The 13,634-nt window shown below is 40.1% G+C and overlaps 1 long non-coding RNA gene across 1 annotated transcript in view; it reads right to left on the bottom strand.

Annotated features, from left to right (window-relative positions):
* The window catches only part of LOC108802139, a 13,404-nt gene extending 814 nt beyond the window's left edge, over positions 1 to 12,590 (bottom strand). Inside the window, exons 1-2 of the long non-coding RNA XR_001942202.1 lie at positions 12,580 to 12,590; positions 10,021 to 10,023 (exon numbers count right to left, since the gene is read on the bottom strand). This is a non-coding gene — a long non-coding RNA (uncharacterized LOC108802139). The remainder of the gene's footprint in view (positions 1 to 10,020; positions 10,024 to 12,579) is intronic.
* Positions 12,591 to 13,634: the final 1,044 nt, after the last annotated feature.

Genomic DNA, 13,634 nt, shown 5'->3' with positions numbered 1-13,634 from the left:
CATTGGGATGCACTGGAAATGTTTACGTTTCAAAGTCCTCCTCTTCCTCTCACAATGGAGGGTTTGTGAATTAAGGAACTGAATTTAATAAACAAAGGGAAGCAGTAGGTTTAAAGTGTATTTCCAATTTTGCAGGCAAATTGGGACAACTATTTTATATTTCTTCCATGTTCCCAATCACATAGCATAAGCGAAAAAAAATAAAATAGAGCTTTACGGGTAACTTGCTTATCTTCCCTTACAATGTTAGGAGAGGCTGTGAGTGGTTTGAGGTGGTTTGTTCACTGTATGTTAAGTGAATGAAAGAAACAATCCTCAAATTTATGTCTTAAGCCTTTACATTAGGACAGATCACCAGGAAGCTGCTGAGAAAAACATGGAATCAGCAATCTTGTGTGCTGTAACAAAACATCTAAAAATGTAAAAAAAATAATTTTTCTTTATGCTGTGTGCACAGGATCACATAACAAACATGTAGAGGGGTTTTCTCAAACTACACTTTAAGGTGTGTGCGTGTTAAGGGTTCAATTAATTATAGTGCTCCAATACCAAGGTCAGAGTTTTAACCACCTCATACCAGCATTTTTCTTAACCTCTTGCCGTCCGCCCGTAGTAAAAAAACGGACGGACGGCACTGCTGCATTTGCGGGTTGCCGTCTCCAGACGGCAATTATTTTCTTCTTGCGCGCGCCCCCTAGCGGGCACGCACGGGCAGAAAATACCTGACCATTAAACACACCCGTTACCGGGTGTTTGACATATAGGCGATCAGCGGGTCCATAGCCCGCCGATCGCCTATATGTGCTCGTTCGCGGCACCCATCCCCCCCCGCACAGTCGCCGCTGCCAGTATAATTTTTTTCTTCAAATCATGGCTTGAATTATCTTGCTTTGCATGTAATGAGTCTATCTCATATATTAGTTTCACCTTTTAAGTTGCATTAGTGAAATAAATGAACTTTGCACGATATTCTAATTATTCGAGTTTCACCTGTATGTACCTGTGAAACTCTTGTTTGGGGCAAAATAATTTAAAGTGACCCTATTAACTATTATTTAAACAAGTATAACAGATACAAGTGTGCTATGTTTTAATGGTTATTTTATTCCTTTATGTTTCAGCCCTGGAAAATGAATAGAAATTTGACACTTCTGGGAATGTCAGATCCTAATATCTTCCAGCTCCTCCTACAGCTGTTACACTGCATACAAGCGGCTTCTGCTTTCACCCTCTGCATTGTCAGTGTAAGGCTTTGCAGGGAAATGCTGCCACTAGCTCCAAAGTCTCCAAAGTCTCTCTGCTGGCATACAGATCTCAATAGACTTCCTGCAAAGTTGCATACTGATAATGATGAAGAAGTCTCTTCAAAGCATATTTTGTGGGTACAAGGACTATGGCATATGTAAGATATGTATACGGCCTTTAGGGTAATGTCCTATTTAACCCCTTAGTGACAGAGGCCTTTTTTATTTTTTGTACCCATGTTATAATACACATTTTAGGCCTGAAAATTACTTCAAACTAACACACATTATATATTTTCTGAAAGCCAAGATCCTGTAGAATAAAACGATGACAGTTGCCAATTTTTATGTTGCACGATATTAGCGCAACATATTATAAAACTCCACAATTTATTGAAAAATGCCCTTAAATGCCCCAAAACACAATTAAATACCCATTTTATTAATACAATATACATGATGAGGTTACAGTGAGTAAATAGAAACCAAACATGCCCAGGTTGTGTGTGTCCATGAAACTTGAAACTGCGACAAAATCCAGTACCCCAAAAAGTCCATAGATTAAGCTTTAGAGGCCCCCACAGGTCATCAGTTTAGAGATATACATAAATATTGGCCTTAGAATTATTGCTCTCACTCCGGCGTGCGCGGCGATAGCCAACATGTGTAGTGCAATTGTCATTTTCATACGTAGGCGCACCCGATGCGTGTTTACGTGACGACGCGCATGCTCGCGGGGGCCTTTTTAAAAAGTTTTCATTTTTTTGCATTTATTTAATTTAATATTAATTTTAAAAACTGTTTTTGTTTTGTTTACTTTTTTGCTATCACATGGGGGGCTTACAAGCCTCACATGTAATAGCATATTGGCAGTGACAGGCACTCTTTAAGGTGATGCTGGATGTTCAAAAGACCCCTAGTATCACCTTTACACTTAAAATAAGCTATTGAAGTGCAGATTGCACTTCAATAGCTTATTGCTGGGCTTCAGGAGTCCAGCACTGACAGCTACGGGACCGGACGTGATGTAATCTGCATCGCTCCCGGTCCCATTGTACGGGGAGGGGATCGGTGAACTGAGGTTCTCCAATCTCCTCCCCAGCTACCCCTTGACACCAGAGAAGCCGCTCCCAAGCCCATAGGAGGGGCAGCGGAGCCCGGGAAACACGGTGGGGGTGTCTGGTGAGGGGGGGGGCGGCCCGTTTACCGGCCCAGAGAAGTGATTGGGCGACAGCTGAGTCCCCTGATTGCTTCTATTGTAAAGCCAACAGTCGGCTTTACAATTGTAAACAGAATCCTGGCGTCTTTAGCTGCCAGGAGACTGTTTAAATGGCCCGGTGCCATCTACGTACTATGGACGTCACTGGTTACTAAGGAGTTAAACCCCATTTCCAGGCAATAGTAAACCCCTTTCACACCTCTGTGACAGTCCTTTCTCACAGACTGCTCTTTTACATCCTCGCCCCACTGCTGGACAACCAATAGGAAGTGTCCACATTATGCAGACAGTGATGTGTCAGTCGAAGTAAGACCCCCTCATCCTGTAAACAAAAGCAGAGAGGAGACTATTTGGGGGGAGGGGCAAAGAAAGGGTTAGGAGAGGGTTATTTGCCTAAAGATGGGCTTTATCTATACACCTGTAAGCCCCTCCCTCTGCTAGTTCAGTGTCACCACACCCTCCATTCAATGTGGTGCACTACATGCACTACATCTTAATTCTGGTTGCACTGCCCATGGGTGTCCCAGGTCTTTTACAATCATAGCAATGTCCCTGGTGGACTGCCTTTCATTTCACCTCTGGCTGGTCCAGTGCTACTTACAATCAGTGCAAGGAGACTGGCAGAGAATGCACAGCGAAAAGGTTCCAATAATATCTCTGTGCATTTCCAGTTCTACATGAAAACCAATTGGTGGAGCCAGAGCTGCATAGGGATAGGATGGTAAGGCAAGAACAATGGCAGCTGGGAGTGGGATCCCAGCTGCAAATGACAATCAGGATGAGGATGCAGATGACAATTGGGAGGGGCATGACAGGTTTGCCCTGGGCACCGGATGACATTGAAACAGCACTACTGCCATCAACCACTACATCACTTCTATGTTCAGGATTATTTTTATTTGAATTTTAGCAATAGGGTTGTTTTAATGATAACTATATTTTTTCATATGTGATCCTATCCTGAAGAATATTTTTCATGTGTTTATGGAAGGGTTATATGATATCTGCATTATACGTGTATGATTGATTTTTTATTCATGCATTGATTAAAATAGTGTAAATCAGTTCTTCCAAATCTTTGCATGGCATATTCGTGGACAGATGTGTTGTTTTTTCTTGAGAATAAATCTTAATGCACAACATGATGCCTAGGAGACAAAATTACTACAGCGCAATTCTTTGACAAAGGTATTTATGACACTGCTGTTTGTGCAGCTGGTGCAATGTGTCACTATTAAATGGTATGCTAGGTATCTTTGAAGACAGATTGTTGGAATGAAAAACTACCTTTGGGCTGTGATATGATCAGATTTCATTTTGATCATCACTTCATCAATGTAGCATGAGGAAGCTTGGGGCTAAAATCAGTCAACTTTAAATTAAAGAGAATGGTAAATCAATGGTGAAAGTAAGAATCAAATAGTGTTTTTTAACAAACAAAAAATACTATTTGTTGATATCAGTTTTAACCCCCAAATATTTAAATTGAGGTACAGAATTGTAGTTAATGGTATAACAATCACTTAGTGTGTTACAGTGTAGAGTAAACTTGATCATGAAGTAAATTGATGTTAAATGCAACATTAACTAAAAGTAAAGGAATTAGGAGACATTACACAATATCACAAGCAAATTAACAAGGGCTATGAATGCTTTCATTTTCAGTATGAAGATAAATTGTCCAAAGGAAATTCTGAAATGACCAAGAATGTGGATAATGGATTTTAATTACAGTACTTTGAATTGCAGTGGTATAATTAGTATAAAGTTGGCCAATACCCAAAAACACTCTGTAAACATACTTGATACTTGGTATTTTTAGACAAATTAGCAATATTTAGGCACCTGGCTTAAAAATCTGAAGGACATTTTATACTTTACACGTGCAGTTTTGTCATATTTAGATATGATTTATGAAGGCACCAAGGCATGTATACCCATATCCTCTTAATCCATTCTATCTTCATATTTTTTTAGGATAATCATTTCAATATGAGTTTCTTTCTGTGTTTTTTTTTCACTGTCAAGACAGCAAAAATTATAGAGGGCTGACCCCCTAATAAATAAGCCTTCTTTAAGTATAGTGATGCTGTTGTATCATTATGGTATAAATAGGTAATTATATTCCTTAAAGGAGCCAAAACAGTTTTATATGAAACATATATGTACTTTTAAACAATGTCATTGCCTGCGTTTTAATTTTGTAAAAGTCTTTACTTAGAATACCTTGCTGTTTCTATTTTCTAACGTGTTTTTTCTTGCCCTGTCCTACATGTTGCCCATCGCTATTAATAATGTCACCCACTCCTGCTCTTAGTCTCTGACTTGAAAGTTGGCGGGCTGTCTCTGTGTTGAAAAAGACACAAATCCATGCAGTTATTTCAACCTACATATCCCTATATAAAAGCAAATAACTGGGGATATACATGAAATACCTTACATACGGAGGCCAAGATGGTAAGGCTTCCCACACTCATTGCCAGCCACTAGAGCTGAGAAAAAAGCTGATTTTTTGTGGCACAATAGTAATGCTACGGCAGAGTTATGGGCCCATAGTGATCATGTATGAATGCTTGCCACCAATGAGAAGGTCCTAGGTGCTCATACAAATGATTAAGCCTAGCGATGACCCTGGAAATAGCACTTTGCAAATTAATAAATAATCTTGACTAAATGTTAGCATTTTAGTGAAATTCAAAAGTGAAATCTCCTATACATATTCAGTGGTTGGTCATACAGACATATATCAAACCACTTGGCACTCAGACTTCTGTTTTTATTTGATCATTGAAATACCCTATCGAATATTCTACATTTGCATCATATGTAACGGTGGAGCAGCTAAATGCATTTGCAATATGATGTATTATTTGGCATCATCAGGCAGCTTGAGTGATTCCATCACCTTCTTTCTTACCTTGATTAAAATTCCCTTGTTTCTGCAAGTTAGGTTTTTGCTCTAGGGCTTTCCATAATTATTATAGTTTCTCACTAGCTGTAAGACAATTTTCATTAACCTTCATCTGCTTATTATACACTGTTGTTATTTTTCCGAGCACCGCAGACTAAGCTGCTTCCCAGAACATAAAGCTATTATTTTGATGATCGTTATTCAATACTTGATATTCTAACAATCTGTTTAAAATGTAGTCTATACTTATTGTTGTTTAACAGGGTTTAGATGCTTTAATCTTCAGATAAATTAAAAATGGAATGTTGTGCCTAGATATGCTGATGTTATTGTAAGCTACTTCCTTCATAACAGACAATAATGGAGGTTTTGAATAATCCAGCATCCAGTTTTCCTATGCACTAGCTGCTGTAAAATGTGTAAATCTGTCAACAACACGTACATTTGTTATACATCTTATAAGATGTTCAATAACATTTTTTTGGTAAATAAGAAGCCAAACTCTGTGTATCTCTAAAATTTCCCCTTGCAGCTTCCCAACATACTGCACAGGTTACATTTTTATTTAACCCTTCATCCTGATGCAGGAATTGAAAACTATCCTAGTCACTTAAGGAGCCTGAATATTCACGCCAGGAACTACCTGGTCCAAAGAAATAGGCCCATTGGCCTGCTCAGAACCCAGTCAGAGCTAGTTCTGGTCCACCTTGTAGGTTAGGAAGTTCCTCTGGAGAGAATTTGCACTGAGGGGTACCATGTATCATGAGGGTTTTCCACGTGCCAAAGACAGTGCAATTTTTTAAGGAAGGTAGTAGAGGCTACAGATCAAAAAAACAAATAAACACGTGGACTGAAGCAAGGGCCAAGGGGTGGAAGAAATCCAGGCAGACTGGGGGAGGTGCAATCTTCTGAGCAGTTGCACAGTGATGATCATAAGGAGCAACTGATGGGGCTACCCGAGGCAAGGGATTAGACTGTTGGCCTAAAGGAGTATTCCGCACCCAAATACTAGAGAGGGAAACTAGGAAGTAAAGGAAGGTATATGAATCTGCCCTTAGTAAAAATGGCCACTGTGAGAAGAATTGGAAGGGAAAGAAAAACAAGGTATGCAAAGAATAAACAGCCTGCAATTATCTAGAAGGTGTAGTTGTTGTAATTTCAAAGATGTGGGTAAAGTTCTTTAACTGACTGAATATTTAATTTGCTCAGTGGCATTAGGGAGATAGTTAAAAAGTTGCCAATCTGTACCTACTAATTTAATAAGGTATTGCAAAGAGAGAAAAACATATATAAAATGTAGCCACAAATAGCAACATACCAATTGAGATCATTCAGATTAATTCAAATGCTGAGATAAAGTACTTTGCACATCACCAATGCTCTTAGCATTGGTTTATTAAGTGAATATGAAAATGGCTTAGCAAGCTAGTGCAAAATAAAGAAAAAAATGTCAGTTCCATTTTGGAAAGCTATATACTTACAATGCATAGAGGGGTAGGAAGGGTGTGACATTTATTGAGACTGAACTCCAGAGAGGTAAAAAGAATGAACATTAACTCTGTATTCATTAATATATCATCAAATGTATTTTTTCTTGCAAACAGTACCTGAATCTGACCTCGTATGAGTATCTTGCAATTTACGTATAGCGGTGCTCAGGTTGGGAGAGGTAGAATTAGCACAAGAATACAATCAGTTGTACTGCAGGGCTCACATGCTAACAGGGGTTATGCTGAAAGGAGGGAAGAGCAGAGTGACAGACACACAATCACAGTATGGTTATCAGTCTGCTTCTTCCTCTATCACTGTCCAGTCAAAGGCTGTGGAAGAGACAAGACCAGTAAGTGTTATTTAATTGCAACAGAGCAATATCAGAACCACTACCCTGCCAGACAGGACTGTGCTGTGTGGCAGAGCATCATAAATATCAGAACTGGATGGACATAAATCCAAATCCTTTGGCAGGTAAAACAGCTCCATATGTGTATTTCATTTTTTTATTTGTTTAACTTAGTTTTAGGTAGGATCACCAGGGAAACCATAATCATAATGTATTTATAAATATTAACTTCAGCTAATCCTTTAGAGCAAACATATTTAAAGCATCTAGTATATATCTAATTTTGTTTCAACCTCATCAAGGATTTCTAATGAATAAAATAAGTACAGTTTATGCCTGGCGAGCATTTGACCACACCAATTGGGACACAGCTCTACTAAAGTGCTTTAATTACAGGATTTAAAAGGATTTTAAGTAAGCAGATCTGAATCAAAGCCAGAATTACAAGAGGAAATGCAATAGGTAGAATTATTTTTCCAACGTGTGAAGATTTACAATCACACATAAACATTTACTATAAAAGACTTACTATGAAATGCAAAATATCTTATTTGTAAAGTACAAACTAGAATGAATGCCAGGAAAATACTATGGTGCTAAAGTTTTACATTACCTGATGCATTACTATAATGCATCACTATATATATATAGTAATATGTAATATGCATTACTATAATATTACTAAAATACTAAAATGGATTTTCTGTGATTTAATTTGCAAACTGAATTAGACATCTAAATATAAATGTAAGTTTTTAGCAAAACTCTGTCTGCAATGTTTTTTCCAAAATGTGTTGCAAATCAAACTTGCTTCATTAAGCCCATAAGGAGATATTTATAAATAATGCAAACAAATTCACAGATCATTGCACAGCTCTACTTTCTGCATTTAGATGACATTATGTATATAAAAATGGCAAAATGTCTGAGGATGGGAAGAATTACTTTGTTATCAAATTTCTTAATAGTGCACCTGTGCTTTTCCCATGAAGGTTAATTCCTTTTTTATTTATAAAGGTCCCACAGGAGCTTATCAAACCATAAATTCTGCTTTTGCTGCAATATTCACCGTTAATGCAGAGCTGTCCCTCACGATACTTCTGCCAGGTTAAATGATGCCCAGAAGACTGAGGACAAACTGATGCATAGCTACTTAGTTGTTAAGGTTGAATAAAGGCACAGGTCCATCTAGTTCAACCTACAGTATGTGGTTGTGTGTATGTTTGTGGTGTCCTCTTGTCTTCTTGAGTGAACTTAAAGTCAACAGTGTATTACTGATTATCCCATCATCATTAAAGGAGAACTATGGGGTATGTGTTTTTCCCCATAGTTCTCCTCAGGGTCAGGGTCACAGGAGGACACAAACTAGCGTCCTCCCGTGACCCAAAGCTCAGTATACCGCGAGCTACAGATCGCGGTATACTGAGACAGCCGCAGCCGGGATGGATCCTGACATTACTGTCGATATCCACCCAGCTGCGTGATTGAAAGCTGGCCCTGCCTATCTAGAGGCAGAGCCAGCTGTACCCTCCCCCGTCCATCCCTTCAGTCAGAGTTGGAGGATCGGAGAGGGGAGGGGGGAATCCCTGCAGTGAGCCGTGAGTGACAGTCACGGCTCTCTGCAGGGACAGGATCAAGAAGTGAGCGAGCGACGGTATGTGTTCGCTCACTTCCCGATCTATTGAGCCGACGTGTGACAGTTTCATTGTCACACGTCGGCTTGAACTATGAGGTTGATTGAAAATCACTCCCCTCATAGTTCTCCTTTAAACAATTTGTACATTATTATCATGTCCCCTCTCAATCTCCTCTTTTCATGAGTGAATAGGTTAATGCATGTAGTCTTTCCTCATACTTTAGGTCCTCCAACCCCTTTATTAGCTTTGTTGTCCCTTCTCTGGACTCTCTTCAGCTCAAGGACATCCTTTTTGTGGTTTGGTGACCAAAACTGAACCACATACTCAAGATGTGTCAAAATCAGTGTTTTGTAGGGGCAGAATTATGGATTTGTCTTTAGCGCACATTCCCTTTTATTATGCATGATAGTACCCTGCTCGCTTATTTACTGCAGCCTGGAATTGCATGCTATTACTAAGACGGATGTCCACTAGGACTCCCAAATCTTTTTCCACCTCTGATTCTCCCAGTGGGATGAGTAGCTTGCATGTGTATTTTTAACTCCAAAATGCATAACTTTACACTTCTCAATATAAGACCTCATCTGCCATGCAGATGTCTACCCCCCTATTTTATCCAGGTCTTTCTGTAATATTGTTAAGTCTTCTGTCAAGTTTTGGTATCGTCAGCAAAAACTGAAATATTGCTAATAATACCATTCCCAGTATCATTGATAAACAGGTTGAACAGCAATGTCCCCAAGACAGAACCCCATGTCCCCAATGTCCCCAAGACACACCATTACCAACCAAGAACCATTCAGAAAATAAGCCATTTGGCCTACCACCACACGGGCTATTCCCCCTACAGACTATCATAAATGCTGCTGCTAGACTCATTCACCTAACCAACCGCTCAGTGTCTGAAACCCCCTGCTACCGATCCCTGCACTGGCTTCCAATAGCCCAAAGGATAAAATTCAAAATGTTAACCACTTACAAAGCCATCCACAACTCTGCCCCTGGCTATATCTCAAACCTGGTCTCAAAGTATTACCCTAACCACCCCCTCCGCTCTTCCAATGACCTCCTGCTTTCCAGCTCCCTCGTCAACTCCTCCCATGCTCACCTCCGGGACTTCTCTAGAGTCTATCCCATCCTCTGGAACTCTTTATCCCAACCTGTCCCACTATCTCCCACTCTGACTGCCTTTAGGCGATCCCTTAAGACTCATCTTTTCAGGGAAGCTTATCCCACCTCAACCTAACCACTGAACCATAATTTTCTCAAACAATTCATCCACACACAGCTACCTCCACATGTATCACTTGCCCCCCCCTTTTATATTGTAAGTCCTCACGGGCAGGGCCCTCCTTACCATCTTGTCTTGAATAGTATTGTGATTGTAATGTCTTCCTTATATTGTAAAGCACTGCACAAGCTGTTGGCGCTATATAAATCCTGTATCATAATAATAATAGTAATTTATTGATACTCTCTGGATATGTTCAAGTACACACCATTTCATCAATGCCCAAAGATTGAAGCTTGTACATTAAACGTTTATGAAGTACCGTATCAAATGTTTTTTTGCAAAATTAAGGTATACTACGTCCACTGGCTTTCCTCCATCTAGGTTGCCACTCACTTCTTCATACAATGCTAATACGGTAAGTGCAGGATGTCATGAACCGCCTACTGCTATGAGAATATCTGAAGAGTAGAGGACCCTGCATGGCAAGTGACCAGCCTTAAGACACCTAGGTAAGGTAAGTATACAAAAAAGTGAAATAATACTGCTGATGAAGCCTCCAGGAGAGGAGGGGATAGCGGTTGAGAGGCAGATCTCAGAGTTGAACGTTAAATGCCAACACCCCCCCCCAACTGCTCATACTCACCTTCACATTTCTCTGCCATTTCTCCAATCACCATTGGGTGCAGAGAAAAAACCCTGTGCAAGCTCCCATTAGCTCTGGTCAAAGCTTACACAGGAATAAGAATTTCCACCACGTTTCAGTGATGAGCCCTGGCGAATGGCTAGTCAGAGACCCAGTGCTGCATTCTGTGTTGAGGAGAAAAAATATAACATTCTTCCCAAAACTGGGATATGCCAGCCCAAAGAAAAGGGGCATGTAAGTGAACATTTACCTTTACTTTACATGTGCAAAACTCAAACTCAATTTGATTGATCATGCCGGTCATAATGCTTGATATGGCAATGTGGGTGTGCAAAATGAACTTTACACTATTGAAAGTACCTAATGCAATAAAGTAGTACAAAATATATTTTTTTAAATTAATTTTCAGATGCCTTCCAGTTAGTGTGTCAATTTGCAATTAAATCAAATCCTGCTTAGCTAAAATAGTATATACACTATGGGAATTAATAACAAGAAATAGAAAATAAATGGTTGAAAGACTTATTTCTAATTTTTCTTCTGTATCCTCTGTATCTGCATCTTCCGACAAACCATATTTGTGCCTTCTTACTTTTGCTATTAAATGGTTGAATCATTTGAAAGCAAGAATGCTTGTAAGCAGTTTTAAATGTAGTTTATATACTGCATATACATAGGGAAAAGCATTGTCTTTGTAGGAATATGGTAATTTTACAGTAAACTTCTTTTATATTTTTGTGAAATCTGCCAGTTGACAGGCTGCTGCTAGTCAAAATGTATCCTTTATGGTCAGTGTGTCTAAGCATGGATTGTTATTACTTTTGCTAGTGTTTGAGCATGCTCTAGCAGTCTGTGCTTACTGTGTTAACAATTAAAAATATGTATCATGAATATTTCAATATTGGGGACCTGATCCTGGAAGTGTGAGCTGGGGATGTTTGGTATCACATTTTCACATGGTATTTCTCTTCGAAGTTTAGGCCCTAGGAGGACTGTTTTGTAAGCTTTCTGTCGCCCCTAGGTTTACCCTCTGGGGTTGAATGCTGAAGGATCCTCCCCTCTTGGTAGGCCCTCTGAAGATGCTGGTTTGCTCTAAGTAAAATGATTGATTTTGAGAAATCAACTGTGGCTATCCCTCTCAAGGAAGCTTTATATTGCAAAACCGGCCAAACGCAACTTGGCAGGAAGACCCCTTTCGTAGATATTGGGACTGAATGTATTTTTGTCTCCACTATTACATTCAAAAACAGCCTTTGAGTCTAGAGCAGGGGTCTCAAACTACCAGCCCATGGGCAGGATACTTTTGGCCCACAGGCAAGGTCACCAATCAGAGCCATCTTTTCCGCAGGGCAAAAGGGGCAACTGCTCTGGGCCCCATAATTTACTGGGGCCCACAGCAGCTGTCCTTTGATCCTAGAGTGGCAGACAGAAGATGAGTGACACAGCCAGTGGGCAGATCAACTCCGGGGGAGGACTGGCCGTTCTGGCACTTGGGCACTGCCTGAGGGCACACGCCAGGAGGGGGCCCAAGGCCTCCCACCCAGTGGTTGCAACATGTCTGGGATTCACCTGACATTCTGGGTTTTGAGTCCTGTTTCTGCTGTGTCCGGGTTTCAGGCCAGCTGAAACCCAGACACAAGATGTCACAATGCCAGTCGGACAGGGGCAACCACGGGGTCCTGGTGTTCCAACTTGAGTGCATGGAGGAGACATGGACACGGGGGGATGCTGGTACCTGAGAAGCAAGGAGGTGACTGAAACACAGGGTGCAGATAAGTCTTAAAGGGCACACTCTGGTGGCTGTCTCTCCTCTCTCTCCCCTGGCGGTCTGTCCTCGCTTTTCTTCCTGACTCTCTCTCCTCACTTTCTCTCCTGGCTGTCTTTCCTTGCTCATCCTTCTGGCTGTCTCCTTGCTCTCTCCCCTGGCTGTCTCTCATCACTCTCTCCCCTGATGGTCCTCTCCTTGCTGTCTCCCCTGATGGTCTCTCCTCACTCTCTCTCTCCTTGCTGTCTCTCCTTGTTCTCTCTCCTGGCTGTTTCTCCTCACTTTTTACCCTGGCTGTCTCTGCTCAGTCTCACTTCTTGCGGTTTCCCCCTCACTCTTATTTGGAAGTACATACCTGTGTGAAATCTGACAGTAAGCAATGACTGGCAGCAAGCACTATCTTGTACTGGAAATATTGCAAGTGGCCCCCATGGAAGATGAAAACATTCCCAGCAGGCCAAGATCATTTGAGACCCCAGGTTTAGAGGAATGTGAAAGGGTTAAGACCACTTTAACACTTTGCATTTTGAAATGGTTGAACAAAGCTAGTAACATGAAATGCCTCTACAATTGTTTTTCCTAGCAGGTCCAATTTATTCATCTGTCTTCAGTATTTGTATGTAGTCTTTGTAAATCATTAACAATACATAGTCTGAAAGCAAATGACTGGACTAAATATATACATGCATCAGAAATATCATGTTTCTTCCAGATGCTAGAGGCCATATTAAACCCTAGGATATTAAAAGACCATGGAAATGCAACAGTCTGTCTGATGAGTTTAAAGAATTGTTTGAGTTCAAAAGAACTAGACATTCTCTGTCCAACATTTTTTTTTCTTAAATCAATATGCTCCTAACAAACCTTCAAGCAAAGCCCTTTCCTGATTTTGCTAGATTTTAGGAAGCTTTAAATTACATAATGCAGTATAATGTTTGTTGCCATGGATGTTGTTTAAGTAGGTAAACCTGTTTAAAGGACCATTACATAAAACATACTATATAATTAATACATTAACCTGAAATATATATTAAATGTCTAAAGGAAGAACATTTATATTTTTTTATGTTTTTAAATGTTATATAATCAATAATATAGTTGATTGCAAACGTTTGCATATACAGTATATACTATCTATATA

This window comes from Nanorana parkeri, unplaced genomic scaffold (genome assembly GCF_000935625.1).
Source record: "Nanorana parkeri isolate BGI_ZX_2015 unplaced genomic scaffold, ASM93562v1 scaffold49, whole genome shotgun sequence".
NCBI classification, from domain to species: Eukaryota; Metazoa; Chordata; class Amphibia; order Anura; family Dicroglossidae; genus Nanorana; species Nanorana parkeri.
This window is presented reverse-complemented; position numbering and strand designations above follow the sequence as displayed.